The sequence below is a fragment of the Chiloscyllium plagiosum genome, unplaced genomic scaffold, assembly GCF_037043375.1.
Source record: "Chiloscyllium plagiosum isolate Xiang-an unplaced genomic scaffold, Cpla_swu_hap1 HiC_scaffold_29, whole genome shotgun sequence".
NCBI lineage: Eukaryota > Metazoa > Chordata > Chondrichthyes > Orectolobiformes > Hemiscylliidae > Chiloscyllium > Chiloscyllium plagiosum.
The window spans coordinates 27348727-27367188 of record NW_028270167.1 but is presented as its reverse complement, the minus strand read 5'-3'; the positions used below and the strand labels follow the sequence as shown (position 1 = coordinate 27367188).

Sequence of the window (18462 nt, the reverse complement as noted above, 5' to 3'; positions counted from 1 at the left end):
GTTGAACTCAGCAGGTAATTGCTTATGCAAATTTAAAAACAAGAAGCAAGAGTAGACCACTCACATCTTTGAACCTGTATCTGTTATGTAAAACAATGATCTAATTGTAATCTTAAATTCACATTCCTACCACTCTCTGATAACCATTTACCCTCTAGGTTACCAAGAAACTATCCACCTTTGCCTTAAAAATGTTTAAAGGCTATGATTCCACTGGCTTTTCAGGAAGTGAGTTTCAAAGACTTATGCCCCTTTGTCTCAACTTTATTTGTTTTCCTCCTCTCTCTACAAGACTCTATGCTACTTTCTCCCCACCCCCACCCTCCTCTAGCTTATCTCTCCACGCTTCAGGCTCTCTGCCTTTATTCCTGATGAAGGGCTTTTGCCCGAAACGTCGATTTCGCTGCTCCTTGGATGCTGCCTGAACTGCTGTGCTCTTCCAGCACCACTAATCCAGAATCTGGTTTCCAGCATCTGCAGTCATTGTTTTTACCTCAACTTTATTTGAAACAAGCGACCCTGATTTTTAAATAGTAATCCCTAGTTCTAAATTCTCCCTTAATAGAAACATCGTCTCCGCATCGACCCTGTATACCCTATACACAGTACAATACAGCACACGAATAGTTCCTTTGGCCCATTAAGCCTGCACCGATTCCTAATCCTTATTTAGTCCTGCTATTTATTGTGCATGTGCAGTTTCTATCCCTTTGTTCGCCTTCTATCTATGTTTCTATCAAGATATGCCTTAAATGTTGTTAATGTGCCTGTTTCCACCACCTCCACTGGCAAGGCATTCCAGGTACCCACCACCCTCTGTGTGAAAACATTTCCCCATGCATCGACCCTAAACTTGCCCCCCCCTCACCTTGAACCTGTGCCCTCTTCTAATTGACCTTCCCACCCTGGGAAAAAGCCTCTGACTATCCATCCTGTCTATGCCCCTGATAATTTTGTAGGTCTCAATGTTGGTTCATGCTCTTCTGAACTCCAACAGATACAAAGATTGCCTATAGAGATGTGTGACTCTTAGTATACCACAAAGATCTGTGTTAGGACCTCAATTATTCATTTTATTTATTAATGTCTTGGAAATTGGAACAGGAAGTCATACATCCAAGTTTGCTGATGACACACAATGTTAGGTAGCATTGCAGACAGTGTAGATAATACCGTAAAGTTACAAAGGGATATTGGTAGATTAAGTGAGTAGACCAAACTGTGGTAGATTGAATTCTATGTAAGCAAGTATGACGTCATTCATTTTGGACTGAGAAAAGGATAGATTGAGTTACTTTCTAAATGGTATGACGTTAAATGCAGTGGACGTCCAAAGAGACTTGGGGTGTAAGGAGCATAAATCATTAAACTGCCACAAAAGGTGCAGAAAATGATCAAGAAAGCAAATGGAATGCTGGCTTTTATGTCTAGAGGACTGGAGTATCGAGGTGCAGAAGTTATGCTGGAGTTATAAAGAACTCTGGTATGTCTCAGGGTACAACAGGATCTTGACCAGATGGGCCAATGGGCTGAGGATTGACAGATGGAGCTTAATTTAGATAACTGCAAGGTGCTGCATTTGGGAAAAGCAAATCAGAGCAGGACTTATACACTTCATGGTAAGATCCTGGGAAGTGTTGATGAACAAAGAGACCTTGGAGTGCAGGTTCATAATTCCCTGAAAGTGGAGTCGCAGGTAGATAGGATAGTGTTTGGTATGCTTTCCTTTATATAGGAAAAAGTGAGGACTGCAGATGCTGGATATCAGAGCTTAAAAATGTGTTGCTGGAAAAGCGCAACAGGTCAGGCAGCACCAAAGGAACAGGAGAATCGCGTTTCGGGCATAAGCCCTTCTTCAGGAATGAGGAGGGTGCGCCAAGCAGTCTAAGATAAAAGGTAGGGAGGAGGGACTTGGGGGAGGGGCGTTGGGAATACGATAGGTGGAAGGAGGTTAAGGTGAGGGTGACAGGCCGGAGAGGGGGTGGGGGCGGAGAGGTCGGGAAGAAGATTGCAGGTCAAGAAGGCGGTGCTGAGTTTGAGGGTTGGGACTGAGAAAAGGTAGGGGGAGGGGAAATGAAAAAGCTGGAGAAATCTGCATTCATCCCTTGTGGTTGGAGGGTTCCTAGGCGGAAGATGAGGCGCTCTTCCTCCAGGCGTTGTGTTGCCATGGTCTGGCGATGGAGGAGGCCAAGGACCTGCATGTCCTTGGCAGAGTGGAAGGGGGAGTCAAAGTGTTCAGCCACGGGGCAGTTGGGTTGGTTGGTGCGGGTGTCCCAGAGGTGTTCTCTGAAATGTTCCGCAAGTAGGCGGCCTGTCTCCCCAATGTATAGGAGGCCACATCGGGTGCAGCGGATGTAGTAAATGATGTGTGTGGAAGTGCAGGTGAATTTCTAATGGATATGGAAGGATCCCTTGGGGACTTGGAGGGAAGTGAGGGGGTAGGTGTGGGCGCAAGTTTTGCATTTCTTGCGGTTGCAGGGGAAGGTGCTGGGAGTGGAGGTTGGGTTGGTGGGGGGTGTGGATCTGACAAGGATCCGCCCCCACCCCCTCTTCAGCCTATCACACTCACCTTAACCTCCTTCCACCTATCGTATTCCTAACGCCCCTCCCTCAAGTCCCTCCTCCCTACCTTTTATCTTAGCCTGCTTGGCACACCCTCCTCATTCCTGAAGAAGGGCTTATGCCCGAAACGTCGATTCTCCTGTTCCTTTGGTGCTACCTGACCTGCTGTGCTTTTCCAGCAACACATTTTTAAGCAATGCTTTCCTTTATCGGTCAGAGCATTGAGTATAGGAGTTAGGAGTTCATGTTGCGGCTGTACAGGACATTGGTTAGGCCACTTCTGGAATAATGTCTGCAATGTGGTCTCCTTCTTATCATAAGGATGTTGTGAAAGTTGAAAGGATTCAGAAAAGATTTACAAGGATGTTGCCATGGTTGGGGTATTTGAGCTAGAAAGAGAGGCTGAATAGGCTGAATGGGGCTGTTTTCCCTGGAGTGTCGGAGGCTGAGGGGTCTCCTTATAGAGATTTATAAAATCATGACGGACATGTATATGAAAAATAGACAATGTCTTTTCCCTGAAGTGGGTGAGTCCAGAACTGGAGGGCACAGGTTTAGGGTGAGAGGGGAAAGATATGAAAGGGACCTAAGGGGCAACACTTCCACACAGAGGGTCGTACGTGTATGGAATGAGCTGCCAGAGGAAGTGGTAGATGCTGGTGCAATTACAGCATGTAAAAGTCATCTGGATGGGTATGTGTATACGAAGAGTTTGGAGGGATACGGCCAAGTGCTGGCAGATGGGACTAGATTAGTTTAGAATATCTGGTCGGCATGGATGAGTTGGACCGAAGAGTCAGTTTCCATGCTGTACACCTTTATGACTCCCCTTGCAATACTGTGAGCTGATTTGGGCACCATGCCTCAGGCAGGTTATATTGGCCTTGAAGGAGTATAATTTAGGTTTACAAGAATTATAATTCAACTTCAGGGGTTAAATTTTTAGCAGAGATTATATAAATTAGGCCTGTTTTCTTTAGAATTGAGAAGGTTGCAGGGTGATTTGAATGAAGTCTTCAAACAGGAAAAGAAAGGATAGAAAAAGATAACCTATTTTCACTGGGCAGTCCAGAGCTCGGGGGCATAGTCTGAGAATTGAGGCCAGAATATTCATGAGAGACTTTAAGAAGCACCTTTACATGCAAAGTGTATTCGATGTTTTCAACTCTCTTCCACAAATGGCAGTGGATACAGGATCAGTTGTTATTTTTAAATCTGAAATAAATAATTTTATTTTTTGTTATGCAAAGGTATGAAGGAAATAGGCCAAAGGTAGGTATATGGAGTGAGGCCACAAATTAGCCATGATCTAATTGAATGATGGAGCTGAATGGGCTCCAACTGTTACTGTATTTCCATCTTCCTATCTAACCTTTCCTTATAGGGCAACTTGGTTGAAACTTTATTGCTGGAACCGCACAGCAGGTCAGGCAGCATCCAGGGAACAGGAGATTCGACGTTTCGGGCACAGGCCCTTCTTCAGGAATGAAGAATGAAGCATTCCTGAAGAAGGGCCTGTGCCCGAAACGTCGAATCTCCTGTTCCCTGGATGCTGCCTGACCTGCTGTGCTGTTCCAGCAATAAAGTTTCAACCTTGATCTCCAGCATCTGCAGACCTCACTTTCTCCTTATAGGGCAACTCACTCATTCCCATTATTAGTCTGGTATACCTTCTCTAGACTGTTTCCAATATTCCAGTTGAAGTAAAGCATAAATTAACTACTTCTGGTTTCAATTCACGTCACAACAAATAATGATATTCCATTGGTGTTACTCATTACTTGCTATATCTGTACAATAGTACTTGTGATTTCTATTCTATGCATCTCAGAGCTCTGCAATCTCTCACAATTTAGACAATAAATTTATGTTTAATTCTTCCAATTAAAGTGCACAATTTCATACTTTCACACATTATATCTCACTTGCTAAATTTTTGTCTGCTCACTTAATTATCTATATCTTTCTGTAATTTCCTTATGTCCTCTGTATTGTTGACTTTCTCATCTATCTCAACAAATTTGACAGCCATACTCTCTGGCTGTCCAAGTTATTTGTATAAATTATACAGTTGAGGACCAACACCCGCTCTGTGTCGGACATCACTTGTTACATCTTGCCAACTAGAAACTGTCCTATTTATGTCAACTCCCGGCTTTTTGATAACTAGCCAATCTTCTTGTCATGCTGACCCCTCCACTCGTGAGCTTAATTTTCACAATAACTTTGATGTGGCACTTCAACAAGTGCCTTCTAGAAATCTAAGTACAGTACATCCACTGGTTCCTTTATTTCAGAGCATGTGTTACTTCCTGAATGGAATTCCAGAAGTTTGGTTGAATATGATTTCCCTTTAACAAAGCCATGTTGAATATATCAAGCAAGTTTTGAGAAGATTTGTAGCTCAGGTTGAGGTTCTGGATGTAGGTTTGCTCGTTGAACTAGATTGGTTCATTTCCAGACATTCGTCACCATACTATGTAACATCTTCAGTGGGCCTCCAGGCGAAGCACTGTTCATGATTCCTGCTTTCTATATATATGTTTGGGTTTCTTTGGGTTGGTGATGTCACTTCCTGTGGTGATATCATTTCCTGTTCTTTTTCTCAGGGGTGGTCATTGGGGTCTAACTCGATGTGTTTGTTGATAGAGTTCTGGTTGAAATGCCATGCTTCTAGGAATTCTCGTGTGTGTCTCTGTTTGGCTTGTCCTAGGATGGATGTCAAAGTGGTTTTCTTCCTTATCTGTGTGTAAAAATACTAGTGAGAGAGGGTCATGTCATTTTGTGGCTAGTTGGTGTTCATGTATTCTGTGGCTAGTTTTCTGCCTGTTTGTCCAATGTCATGTTTCTTGCAGTTCTTGCATGGTATTTTGTAATTGACATTAGCTTTGCTTCTTGTCTGTATGGAGTCTTTCAAGTTCATTAGCTGTTGTTTTAGTGTGTTGGTGGGTTTGTGGGCTACCATGGTGCCAAGGGGTCTGAGTAGTCTGGCAGTCATTTCCGAGATGTCTTTGATGTCGGGGAGAGTGGCTCAGGTTTCTGGATGTATTATGTCTACTTGTTGGGTTTGTTGCTGAGAAATCGGCGGACTGTATTCATTGGGTAAAAACAATGACTGCAGATGCTGGAAACCAGATTCTGGATCAATGGTGCTGGAAGAGCACAGCAGTTCAGGCAGCATCGAGGAGCTTCAGCAAAATCGACGTTTCGGGCAAAAGCCCTTCATCAGGAATAAAGGCAGAGAGCCTGAAGCGTGGAGAGATAAGCTAGGGGAGGGTGGGGGTGGGGAGAGAGTAGCATAGAGTACAATGGGTGAATGGGGGAGGAGATGAAGGTGATAGGTCAGGGAGGAGAGGGTGGAGTGGATAGGTGGAAAAGGAGATAGGCAGGTCGGACAAGTCCGGACAAGTCAAGGGGACTGGAAGTTTGAAACTATGATGAGGTGGGGGAAGGGGAAATGAGGAAGCTGTTGAAGTCCACATTGATGCCCTGGGGTTGAAGTGTTCCGAGGCGGAAGATGAGGCGTTCTTCCTCCAGGCGTCTGGCGGTGAGGGAGCGGCGGTGAAGGAGGCCCAGGACCTCCATGTCCTCGGCAGAGTGGGAGGGGGAGTTGAAATGTTGGGCCACAGGGCGGTGTGGTTGATTGGTGCGGGTGTCCCGGAGATGTTCCCTGAAGCGCTCTGCTAGGAGGCGCCCAGTCTCCCCAATGTAGAGGAGACCGCATCGGGAGCAACAGATACAATAAATGATATTAGTGGATGTGCAGGTAAAATTTTGATGGATATGGAAGGCACCTTTAGGGTGAGGGAGGTGGTGTGGGCACAGGTTTTACAGTTCCTGCGGTGGCAGGGGAAAATGCCAGGGGAAAATGGCAGGATGTGAGGGTGGGTCGTAGGGGGGCGTGGACCTGACCAGGTAGTCACGGAGGGAATGGTCTTTGCGGAAGGTGGAAAGGGGTGGGGAGGGAAATATATCCCTGGTGGTGTTTTAAAAAATTCTCAAGGTCAAGGACCAGGCTCGCAGGAAAGTAGTCTGACACAGAACAAACAGCCAAGAGGCGAGTCTGCTAGAATATAAGTGTTTTATTCCCCGCAGCGTCGCCACAACCAGGTCTCGTACTTACAACGGGTCTGGTTTATACTCACTCTACGTGTTACCGGAACTGGGAGCCGTCAGTTCTCGTAGAGCGGTTGCCAACAACCCACGCTCGGCGGTTAAACGCAACCCCGGAGCAGACTCTACCGAACTGGAGACTTTTCCAGCTGATATACTCTTTTCGAGATCTAAACATTCATGTGAACAGCAGAGCAAGGCTGAAAAACATATTCCATTCTGGTCACATGCAGATAAGATTCACACGGGAAGGTGTGTAATAAGATTCACACGGGACTAAGCGACACCTTCCATTTTCGGTTAGATTCACACATGTATTGGGACACAATTTTAACCCTTTCACCACATTCCACTGCTTGGCCCAATACATGTGTTACATTATGATTCACACATGTATTGGGACATAATTTTACACCACATTCCACTGCTTGGCCCAATACATGTGTTACATTATGCCCATATGTATTCTTTCTAACAAGCGCCTACGTACACGCCAAATATACAAGCAAGTCAGGACATTACAGCATGTTAAAATCACCAGGACCGCTACCAGGATCGACAAGGGTGGGAACAGGAATGTCCCCGCAGTGGAGGACATACCACTCAATATGTCCCACCAATGATGAGCTGACTCCACGTCCACTACACGGGCAGCATGTACTACCTCCTGTCCATGTATAAAGGTAGACACCGTAACCTTGGTGACATTGGTTTGATGCTTTCGTAATATCTGCTTAAGCTCCTCGGATCGGTCCAATGCTCGCTTAAACCGATCCAGGGAAATGTTCCAAGGATTCATCAGCACTTTCCACTGCACCTTGGTAAAGTGGCGAGCACTGCTATAAGTGGTCAACAGATAGGTCTGATTCTGCCAGTGCCACTGATAGACATTTGAGAGGCATCCCGAGAACGGTGCTGAGGGAAGCATAGGATGTGGATTATTGGTAGCCACACAGAGCGTGTGTGGCCCAATCTGCCACATCATGTCCCTTGGAGTTTCAACAGTCCATTCGCACAGGGCCGTTCCCTTAGTCAAGCAAGGGTCCCGATACCTGTCCATCAGTAGGCAAGTTTTCCCCTGATCAGTCTGTTCACAAGCGGACAGATCATAGGTAATATTGGTATCTGGGCTAAACCACTGTCCCCTTGTCTTCAGAAAATAATATCCAGAAGATGTAATCACTGGTAATACATAATATCGACAGACCGTAACAGTGTGGGTTACATTCATGGTAACAAAGTATCCGTTACACATAGTTGCGTTACACCATGTTCGTTCTGGATGGGTTATCATCCACAATTTCTCAGATACATTCCATATTCCCCTCCACGCTTGTACATTGGGGGATGTTACCACACGCAAAAAGCGTTCTTTCTGTATTTGAGCATGCAACATTTGAATATGACAGGCAGTCCAATTTAACTGAGCCGTAATGTTCTCAAACAGTTCCTGAGTGGCACCCCAGACATCCAGTTCCCATTGTAGAGATCGTATCATTATTTCAGCTGTCTCTCCTTGAGTCATCATTACGGATGGCATCCACCTTCCAATAGTATGTAGTCCTTGTGAGGTGGCCTGTCCCGTCTTAGATAATTTAGTACGGGTTACCTCAGAGTCAATGGCATTCGAGATACCCATAACAGTTCCTGCGCCTCCCAGCAGGGTGTCGTACCACGCTCGTCGCCGCCTCTTGGTATGACACTCGGGTATGAGGGGCAACTGTACCCGCCAATGAACATCAGTGTGCAGTACCGCCCGGGCCATCTGTTGACAAGTTGACATAATAGGGGCCAACTGTGTTCGATGCGACCGCACGCCCCCCGTGGCACCCCTCTTCGGTGCTGGCCCGCCCCGCGTGGGGTTTAATAACGCCTCAGACGGGGCGTTCGTCGAGGGCAGTACCATTATTAACCACATGAATCGATGACGATTCCGAATATCGGTGGCATTGCGCAGCCACAGATTTTCCCCCCGAGCTGTGACGCTCCAATGAGTCCCCGTTGTCCCGCATGTCTGGGTGCGTCGGTCCCACAAACACGTCTTGACTTGGGCATTCACCACCAGGGTGCAATTAGGCGGTATGAACGATATGTCATATTTTTCCCCATCCCGGCGCATGTAGCACTGCACACGTGTACAATTGACAGTCGCTGGTGAGAGTCAGAACAACGCACTGCTGACCGGGTTCACATGTAAAATTGTCCTGCGTCCGTCGCTGGCTACTGGCCTCCCACCGCACCTCATGGCGGGCGACCGGTACCAGCGTCCAGGCCGTGATACCGATGCCCTGGAGTGGCCATCCGATCGCGAACATCGCCAATAGGAGTCGCAATCCCCATGACCACCCCATGTTCAAGGCGGAGGGCCAGCCTGCGGGTGCATAGCAATTACAACATTATTTAGGTCTCACGTAAGTAGCACTGGTTCGCCGGGACGTTTGCCCAGGTCGGGTCCCCGGGGTACATAATGGTGACCAGACTGTCCTTCCCCTGTGCTATGATTTCGGCCGGCCTGGGGGGGCCGGTCGTCTGGCGCACCCATACCTTGGCCCCCTTAGTGTCAGTAGACCCAAATCCCCCCGTCCCACGCTCAGTAACCGTAACGGGAGCTCCCGTCTCTTCCACCGTTGTAAGGTTACATGGCTTAATGACCAATTGCGCTATTCTGTCCCCCTTCTGTATCACGTAAGGTTCAGCAGTGATGTTGACCAGGACCACCCCCAACTCCCCTTGGTAGTCCGCGTCAATTACGCCTGCCATCACATCAATCCCCTTTAGTGACAGTCCCGACCGCGGGAGGATATGCCCATAGGTTCCAGGGGGACAAATCAATCCTAATCCGGTCTTAATCACCGTAGGTTTCTGTTGGATCAAAGTCTGGGCAGTTAGTGCTCGTAGGTCCAGTCCAGCCGAAGCCGGCGTGGCCCTTACGGGAATATCAGCTTCCTCAGCGAATCTCCACATTTTAATAGGCTGAGTCTTTGGGGTATCACATACTCGTATCATCCTATTCAAGGGTGTTACCCCATTTCCTAATGGGCGGTTATTAATTTGTTTCACCACCCGAATTAGTTGCTTCTTCCAACCTGTTAAGTCATTGCAACCTCCTGCTTTTCGTAGTGAGGACTTCAGAAGCCCATTCATTCGTTCTATAAGTCCCGCAGCTTGTGGGTGATAGGGTACATGATAAACCCATTCCACGTGGTTATCGTGACACCACTGCTTTACCACCCTTCCTGTGAAATGGGAGCCATTGTCACTCTGGACCTGTATGGGCAATCCATAAAATTGTTCAATCAAATCTAAACATCGCAAGGTAGCCTGTTGATTGTTGTGACGACAGGGATGGGCTACCAAAACCCCAGACATAGTGTCCACAGCTGTACATATGTGGTTACATCCTTGTGAGGAGGGTAAGGGACCCACAAAGTCCATTTGCCAGCTCTGTCCCGGACCATCCCCCCGATGGATATGTCCCATCATGTGTTGGGGCACTCCCTGCCGCTGATGTTGACACTGCTCACACTGGTTTACTGCAGTCTTAACATCATCTACCATAAGATCTATTCCTCGGTCTCGAGCCCATTGCAAGGTTCCTTGCACTCCCCAGTGCCCAGCCTTAAGGTGTGCCCATCTAGCTAGGTCCACTGAGGTGCCCCTTTGCACAATCATGGTTCGGACGATACCATCCACATATCGGTTATGTAGAGCTTCCACATCATTTCGAGATGTATGGGCATCTACGTGGGTGATGTATATGACCAGGTATTGAGCTTTCTCCCATATATCTTCCCATAACTGTTTACCCCATACTTCCCTATTCTGGATCATCCACTGATTGGCCTGCCAAGTTGGCATCCATTGTGTCATGCCGTTAACCACTGACCACGAGTCAGAGAACAAACAAACTCCCATGACCCCTGCTTGCATGACTACCATATGCACTGCTTTTAATTCTGCCCACTGACTACTTTTTCCCTCCTCTAATTCTTCTAGGGTAGTGCCTTGTTTTGGGTTAAAGGCGGCAGCTTTCCATCTACGCTGTCCCGCTTTCCATTGGGCTGACCCATCTACGAACCAAGCCGTGGCTTGTTCATCCGGGGTCAGTTCATCATACCGTTTTCCCATCTTAACGGGTGATTCCTTGTATTCAATCACCTCAAACCGTTTTTCCCCTTCCTCAGGGGCCTCCGCCACTTGCTCATGTAGGACTGACACTCCTTTCTGTCCAGTCCGCACTCTCTCCGACACATACCATTTCCATTTAATGATGCTGCTCTCTTGGGCAGTTCCTATTCGGTGGGTAGTGGGGTCACTAAGTACCCACAGAAGAATAGGGATAGCTGTTCTCATGATCACTTCATGTCCAATGGTCAGGGCTTCGGTTTCCACCAAGCCCCAGTAGCATGCTAATAACTGTTTCTCAAAGGGGGTATACCGTTCCCCTGCCGGGGGTAATTTTCGGGACCAAAATCTCAATGGCTTACGGGTTCTTCCCTGTTTTTGCCATAAGCTCCAATTGGCATAATCCCCCTGTGCTGAGACTTGCAGTTCTACAGGTCCTGACTGTATCTTTCCCAAGGATACAGCTTGCTGTATCGCTTGCTTGGCCATTTCAAATGCAGTTTGATGGACCTCCGTCCATTCGAACGCTGCCTTTTTCCTCGTAACTCGATACAAAGGTTTTAAAATTTGTCCTATAATAGTGACGGCATCCGGGACCGCTGCCGTCAAGGCCGGAGTGTGACGGTTTAGTTGCCGATAATCTACCGTCATCCGCCATGACCCATCGGCTTTATGTACGGGCCATAAGGGGTTATTCCACGCCGTGGTGCATGTCCTAAGCACTCCCACTTCCAAATAATCCTTAATTGTGGCGGATATTTCTTTATGTCCGCCGGGAATCCTATACTGTCTATTACGCGATCGGCGATCGGGATGGGGAAGGGGTCCATTTTAACCTTTCCCACTAACACCGTCCTACAGCGCAAAGCCATTTTCGTGATTCCAAATTCAAACTTCCCTTGTTGGAGGTGAAGTGTTAAACCGGCCAGAATGTCCATTCCCAGGATCCATTCTCTAACTGGTGTAATGATAATTGAATAAGTTTTAATGGGCATTGTACCTATCTTTAGGGGCAATTGTACTGTTTTTCCTTCAATCAGATTACCTCCCAGCCCAACCAGCGTGACTGGGGTTCCTTTAAACTTATGGGGCGTCCCATAGATTAAGGTGGCCTCTGCCCCTGTGTCCACTAGAGCCATAACGGTTTGGACGGATTTGCGCCAATAGATAGTCAATGATACATGAGGTCGAATGTCGTCTGCTGACCATTGGCTCGTTCGTGGGCAAACCCTTGGGGCTTGGCCCGATTCCTATTGTTCCTCCCATTCATCTTCCCCAGACAGCACTGGGTAAAGACGTTTGCCTCGCCCTTCTTTGTTCTTGCCTTTCTTACTAGGTTTCCGGCCACGCCTATCCACTTTATAACACTCTCGGAGGGGAGGCCGTACCTCCTCCTCCTCCTCGTCCTCCGAGGATTCCCACCGCTGGGAAGTGGAAGTTCTACCCCTTCGAGGCTCATTAACAACCGGACCCCGTGTCTGACATTTTTGTGTTAGTAATTCCACTAGGTCTTCCATAGTGGGTCGGGACTCCGTCTCTACCCGGGACACCTTCAGTCCCTTTCGTCTGCATAAGTCTTTTAATTCCGGTGTAGGTAGGCCATCAATCTCCGATGCTGGGACCTGCGCCCGTATCAAAGCTTGCCACAAAGCACGCCGTGAGGGGCCTTGGTTACTTCCTTGATTAGGGTTTACTTTTCCCCCTGCCCGAGCCTCAGGGCGACGCCCCTCCGTGCCCCCCTGAGAAGCACGGGTTGTGGGTCCCCAATCCCCCAAACCACCCATCTCCCTCATCATACTACGGGCATCTCCTAGGGTTTCTCCCCGTCCACTCAACATTATGGTTAATAACAGTGGTTTATAATGGGGGGGGGCAGTCTTCACTAGGTGGTCTCTAGTCTGTCTACTAACATTTGTGTTATCTACCTCGTCCAGCACTCCCAGCAACAGGGCATCCCGCACACACAAACGGGTTAGCCTCTGAACCCCTTCCTTAATTGTTGTCCAAGTTCCTTCCAAGGGGGGCCAATCGGACGGGAAGGGATACTGTTCGGCCACTGCCCTGGCATACATCCCAAATAAGGTCCCCATACTGCGATCTATTACCATATCCTTGGCTTGTCTGCGGTACCCCAGGTCTATGGCAGCATCCTTTGCTAATCCACCAAACTTGGGAGCATCCTGATAGTCTACCTGCACTTGTTGCCCCCCTTCCTCGAGGAGCCAAATTAGCCATAGCTCTAACGGCTCCCCAGGATTACGTCGGGTTTTCTGGGTGATAAACAGCACCTCAGCGGTAGTGAAGTCTTCCGTTAATTCAGAGAATTCTGCAGGAGGCTGAGCCCGCGGTAATTCATGCATAATTGCCTCCCCTTGTTCATTCCGTATAGGGTTTCCTTCCTCATCTAACATTACCTCCCGTTGCACTGGGAGACGTCTCTGAACCTGCTTTCTCCTAACCACTGGTTTAGCTTGGAGTACGGGTGGGTCCTCTTCGTACTGATCATCTGAATCTCCCCAAATGTTCCCATCCCAATGATCGATATCCCACCGATCCCCGTTATTTAACTGGGCTACAAACGCCCGTACTTGTACTGGGTCCGGGGTTCGAGGGACCTTCCTTTTCTCTTTCCGTTTCTTAGCAGACAGATACATAATAGTTCGTCCTGCTAGTTCAGTTAATGCTGTCAATTCAGCTTTTAACTTCATAATTTCCTGCCTCAACATAGAGGCATCTCCCGAACTGAGTCCCTGCTCATGTTTCAGGAGGGCTAATTCTGCTTCAGCTTTTTGGCGCTTGTCTGACTGTTGTCTACAAGCCGCCGCACAGGCCCACATCCTCCGCTGTACCCCAGGCAAGGGGTTCTTCGGCAGGACTGGGATCCTCTCAAGGGTGGACAGCAGCGACCCTGGGGTTCCTACGCCCTCGGCCTCCCAGTTCTCCAGTCGCCCCCCACCATTTCTCAAACAAACTGCCACGCCATGCCACGGTCCATGCCATCCCGGGACGGTCGGGACCTCCACAGTTTGTTCCTCTGGTTTCTTAGCCTTTTTCCAAAACATTGTTCTGTATCAAAATCTTTCCTCAATTGCGATTGATCCTGCCGACTACGCCAAAATGTTTTAAAAAATTCTCAAGGTCAAGGACCAGGCTCGCAGGAAAGTAGTCTGACACAGAACAAACAGCCAAGAGGCGAGTCTGCTAGAATATAAGTGTTTTATTCCCCGCAGCGTCGCCACAACCAGGTCTCGTACTTACAACGGGTCTGGTTTATACTCACTCTACGTGTTACCGGAACTGGGAGCCGTCAGTTCTCGTAGAGCAGTTGCCAACAACCCACGCTCGGCGGTTAAACGCAACCCCGGAGCAGACTCTACCGAACTGGAGACTTTTCCAGCTGATATACTCTTTTCGAGATCTAAACATTCATGTGAACAGCAGAGCAAGGCTGAAAAACACATTCCATTCTGGTCACATGCAGATAAGAAGATTCACACGGGAAGGTGTGTAATAAGATTCACACGGGACTAAGCGACACCTTCCATTTTCGGTTAGATTCACACATGTATTGGGACACAATTTTAACCCTTTCACCACAGGTGGTGGGGTCTTTTTGGAGGTGGCAGAAACGTCGGCAGATGATTTGGTTTATGCGGAGGTTTGTAGGGTGGAAGGTGAGCATCAGGGGCGTTCTGGTGTGTTCTGTGGTGGAACTGGTCCTCCTGGGAGCAGATACGGCGGAGGCGGAGGAATTGGGAATATGGGATGGCACTCCCCACCTCTTCCTCCGCTACATTGATGACTGCATTGGCGCCACCTCGTGCTCCCACGAGGCGGTTGAGCAATTCATCAACTTCACCAACACCTTCCACCCGACCTTAAATTTACCTGGACCCTCTCTGACACCTCCCTCCCCTTCCTGGACCTCTCCATCTCCATTAGTGATGACCGACTTGACACTGACATTTTTTACAAACCCACCGACTCCCACAGCTACCTGGATTACACCTCTTCCCACCCTATCTCTTGCAAAAATGCCATCCCGTATTCCCAATTCCTCCGCCTCTGCCGTATCTGCTCCCAGAGGACCAGTTCCACCACAGAACACACCAGATGGCCTCCTTCTTTAGAGACCGCAATTTCCCTTCCCACATGGTTAAAGATGCCCTCCAACGCATCTCGTCCACATCCCGCACCTCCGCCCTCAGACCCCACCCCTCCAACCATAACAAGGACAGAACGCCCCTGGTGCTCACCTTCCACCCTACAAACCTCCGCATAAACCAAATCATCCACCGACATTTCCGCCACCTCCAAAAAGACCCCACCACCAGGGATATATTTCTCTCCCCACCCCTTTCCGCCTTCCGCAAAGACCATTCCCTCCGTGACTACCTGGTCAGGTCCACGCCCCCCTACGACCCACCCTCACATCCCGGCACTTTCCCCTGCCACCGCAGGAACTGTAAAACCTGTGCCCACACCACCTCCCTCACCTCTATCCAAGGCCCTAAAGGAGCCTTCCATATCTATCAAAATTTTACCTGCACATCCACTAATATCATTTATTGTATCCGTTGCTCCCGATGCGGTCTCCTCTACATTGGGGAGACTGGGCGCCTCCTAGCAGAGCGCTTCAGGGAACATCTCCGAGACACCCGCACCAATCAACCAAACCGCCCCGTGGCCCAACATTTCAACTCCCCCTCCCACTCTGCCGAGGACATGGAGGTCCTGGGCCTCCTTCACCGCCGCTCCCTCACCGCCAGACCCCTGGAGGAAGAACGCCTCATCTTCTGCCTCGGAACACTCCAACCCCAGGGCATCAATGTGGACTTCAACAGCTTCCTCATTTCCCCTTCCCCCACCTCATCATAGTTTCAAACTTCCAGTCCCCTTAACTTGTCCGGACTTGTCCGACCTGCCTCGTTCCTTTTCCACCTATCCACTCCACCCTCTCCTCCCTGACCTATCACCTTCATCTCCTCCCCCACTCACCCATTGTACTCTATGCTACTCTCTCCCCACCCCCACCCTCCTCTAGCTTATCTCTCCACGCTTCAGGCTCTCTGCCTTTATTCCTGATGAAGGGCTTTTGCCCGAAACGTCGATTTTGTTGAAGCTCCTTGATGCTGCCTGAACTGCTGTGCTCTTCCAGCACCATTGATCCTGTATTCATTGGGTGTCCATTCTTTTTGAATACTGATGGGACAATTTCTGAATCAAGGAAGTTTTAGAAAATTAGAACCAACTGTTATATGTACATTTTCTCACTTGTCACTTGTTTAAGATCCTAGGATGAAGTCCATTTGGACTTGTCAGCCGACAGCTCCAACAGTTTACTCCATGTAACAACTGATGATTTATAATTTTCTTGAATTCTTCCCTTGTTGGTATTTCTGATTTATAGCTATCTCAGGAATGTCAATTGTATATTCTATCGTAGAATACTGATGCAAAATGCCTGTGCAATTCATCCATCATCCCATTATCAATTGGTGTGGCATGGTGGCTCAGTGGTTAGCACTGCTGCCTCACAGTGGTCAGGACCCAGGTTTGATTCCAGCCTCGGGCAACTCTGTGTGGAGTTTGCATATTCTCCCCGTGCCTGCATGGGTTTCCTCTAGGTGCTCTGGTTTCTTCCCATATTCCAAAAGATGTGGAGGTCAGGTGAATTGGCCATGCTAAATTGTCCATAGTATTAGGTGCATTAGTCAGGGGGTAATAGGTCTGGGTGGGTTACTCTTCAGAGGATCGATGTTGACTTGTTGGGCTGAAGGGCCTGTTTCCACACTATAGGGAATCTAATCAATTCTCTTTTCTATCGGATCAACACTCACTATTGTTTCAGCTGCCAATTATCTGCACGATTATATGCTTTACTTTAAGTCTGATGCTATCAATAACCTTTCTAGTTGACCAAGTACGGGAGTGGGGGCGGGCGGGGGAGCATCAAGTATTGATTTTTTTAAAACATATATGTTGATTAGTGTAAACACCAATTGCTTGGGCAAAGGATTTTTTTGACAGTTTCAGTTTGGGACAATTCTGCAGAGGTATTGGTTAAAGCCAATTGTATAAAACAGTTGCTGCTGATAAAAGGTTAAAAAAGTAGTTTAGAATTGTTAATTTATGTTAGCTCAGTGTAAAGCGTTTCATAAAAATTCCAAACCAGAAATACATGTTTAAAAGTCTAAAGGGGTTATTTCAAATGCAGAATATTTAATCTGAGTTGTATGAAGGTTCCAGGAAGTGGCTATTAGATGCTCTTCTTCTTTATTTAACATACTTTATTCATAAAAATATCTTTACATACATCTATAGTCATGAAATAAGTCTGGTCCTCTACAGTAGCATAAGAAGAAACAAACAAACATTAGAGTTTGACTCTATCCAACAAACCAAAGGCATTTATTACTTATACAAGATTATATTTACATGCATTTAAAGCACCAGGATGTCCATTAATGGAATGACTCCCATTTAACTTTGGCAGAAAGATCTTAGATGATAATCTTTCACCACTGCCTCTTGGCAGCAGCTGCCCCAGGCTTTAATGCATCCCGCAGCCTGTCGTCCTGGAATGTGTCAGTCTATGAAACTCGGTCAAGGTCATCTCCTTGCTCTGGACAACCAAGAGGTTTCAAGAGTTGAAGACACAGTTAAATCAAACCCTAGATGGGTGACAAATAAGGGAATTTGCCCTAGTTTAACTATTGTGAAGGTGTGCTTTTGCATTAATGGAATTATATTCTTATTCCATTTCAAAATCTTTAAGCACGTGTTATGTGTAAATAGTTTGGTTTATTTTTCTTTTATTAATTTCTTTGGCATAATAAACTTCTGCATGATTGTCAGAACTAAATTTACAATATTGCATGTTAATGTTTCAGTGAACTGAGAGACCATAGAACACAGAACCACCTGGGTAAAACCAAGCAAAAACAAAAGTGGTCCATAAAGCCAGATCTCAGTTTGGAGTTTGACTTGTCCAATAATAACATAAGCTGGGATCATAACAAGTGATGCTTCAACTCCCAGTCTTAAGAATCCAGTAGTGTCTTTCTGAAGTCTTCATACTACTAAGTTTAAACTTGCTCAGCTTCAAATAATTCCTTCAGGTTTTTAACTAAACACTTCTGACCTGGAAATGTTATTAATCATCTTGCACTGATGTGATCTACTTTATATGTATATAAAAAGACCCTAGATCCCTCTTACCAGACTTGTCCAGTAATACCATTAGCTGGGATCAAAACTTTTCATTTCTGTATCTATAACAGAACTTGCTGAAAAACATTAAATGTCATCAAAATGTCAACTTACTCTCAATTGTAGAGTCATGTTACTCAATTCTTTGGGGTAGCAATTTCTTAGACAATGGAATTTAACTATTTTTTTGAAATTCAAATTTTTATTAGTATTGAACCAAAGTTGAGGATATTGAAATGTGAACTAAAAATTGGAATTTTTTCTTGGTCAATTGACATGAAGTCATGTACTGTATTCCAACGATGAATTCTTTTTAATGAAAAACCAGTTGTATGGAAACTGAGTTTGAAATACTTGATGCATTCTTGCAGAAAAGAATGTAATTTGGGGCATTACTCTTGTAATCTTGAGACATATTAATTGCAATGATAAAAGTGAATATATTTTCAT

The 18462-nt window shown here is 46.9% G+C and overlaps 1 protein-coding gene across 4 annotated transcripts in view; it reads left to right on the top strand.

The window, feature by feature from the left end:
- opcml (opioid binding protein/cell adhesion molecule-like) overlaps window positions 1–18462 on the top strand; it is a 1046295-nt gene that overhangs the window by 667025 nt on the left and 360808 nt on the right. The window lies entirely within an intron of this gene.